We start from the raw sequence: 1,384 nt of genomic DNA, 5'->3' as shown, positions 1-1,384 counted from the left end.
TGCCACTCCCCGCCACCTAGTGCCATTGCCCCTTTCCCACCCGCCGCTTCTCCACACCTTCCCACCTGGCCAGCCACTCTGGAACCATGTGGTTCACCAATTCCATCACTGGGACCGCAGGAGCCGGCCCAGCCCCAAGGACTGGGGCAATTGCCAGCTGTCCTCCACTCCCCTGCCATTCTTAGCACTCTCAGACAGAGGGAGGCAGGGAGTAGCCCCAGGGTCACAAAGCCAGAAGCCTCTGCTAGGCACAGGCTTCCAGGTGGGGGCTAGGGGTGGGGCATGGCCAGACGGGGGCCTTACTGCTGCAGCTACTAGGTCCTGCTGCCAGCTCCTTCTGGACCCTGCTCGTGCCTTGTCATCTTGGACAGACAGCCAGGGGCAGATAATAATACTCTAAATTTTTTAGGGGCCCCACAGGCCAGATAGAATGGCCTGGCAGGCCATATTTTGCCTGCCCCGTCCTAAAGAATGTCAATATAATTTCTAATATAACAAAACCCTAGTTTCATTATACTATCATTCAGACTGGAAGTTCAGTGCATTTCTGAAAATCTTTTTTCAGCTGTACCAAAAATTTCACTAGCAAAAGACGACCTAAAAAAAACACTTGCCCACTAAAGCTATATGGCTACTTTCTATTCCCGTTACCTACGATTCTTGCAGTTTTAACTACAATACTACTATTTCATAGCATGAAGGGGATGGCAGGGGGAGATTTCAAGGAAGTTATATGTATACATTCATATCGAGACGTTTTCAATTGATAGTGTGAACAACGAGCCTTCATAGACACCTTAGAAGAAAAGGAAAAAATGAAACAAAAAATAATTTAACTCATTTTCTCCTATCTTGGTGTTCCAAGTTTTTGCAGGATGAAAACCAAACCTACCAACCTCTTACCAAGAGGAGGTGGTGTTGAACTAAAGCAACAGAGCCAGGTTGCCTGTCAGATGGCCTATCTGATGTCTACCACAAAAGAAAGAAAGAAGTGGAAGAAGGACCCTGCTCAGTATGCCTAAATCTCATCCTCGTTTGTGATCAAAGGCCACTCATGCCTGAGCAGGAAGTAATAAGAATACAATATTATAATATTTCATGTCTAGAATGCAATTTTTGGAATTGTCTTATATTTGTGTGCGTGTCCCCAGTACTGCAGCAGGGTAAGCAGTGGAAAGTAAACTGGCCTGAGCCCTGCCCTTTGCCACCTGTCCCCCCCCGCCCACTTGGCCCTTCTGCTGTGCCCTGCTACCACTGTGCTTGTATGCCCTGCTGCCTGCCCCCCACACTTGCACTACTCCCCCTGCTTCCATCCTAGTGCCTGTGTCCCTGCCACTTGCCCTCCACTCTGTGCCTGCACCCCCTGGCACTTGCCTCCAGCCCT

At 49.2% G+C, this 1,384-nt stretch overlaps 1 protein-coding gene across 3 annotated transcripts in view; it reads right to left on the bottom strand.

Annotated features, from left to right (window-relative positions):
• Positions 1–1,384, bottom strand: part of DNA2 (DNA replication helicase/nuclease 2) — a 36,994-nt gene that overhangs the window by 28,840 nt on the left and 6,770 nt on the right. The gene's annotated exons all lie outside the window — the stretch shown is intronic.

The sequence above is a fragment of the Alligator sinensis genome, unplaced genomic scaffold (genome assembly GCF_000455745.1).
Source record: "Alligator sinensis unplaced genomic scaffold, ASM45574v1 scaffold1841_1, whole genome shotgun sequence".
NCBI lineage: Eukaryota > Metazoa > Chordata > Crocodylia > Alligatoridae > Alligator > Alligator sinensis.
Note: the sequence above shows the minus strand (reverse complement) of the source record. Positions and strands in the feature narration are given on the sequence as shown.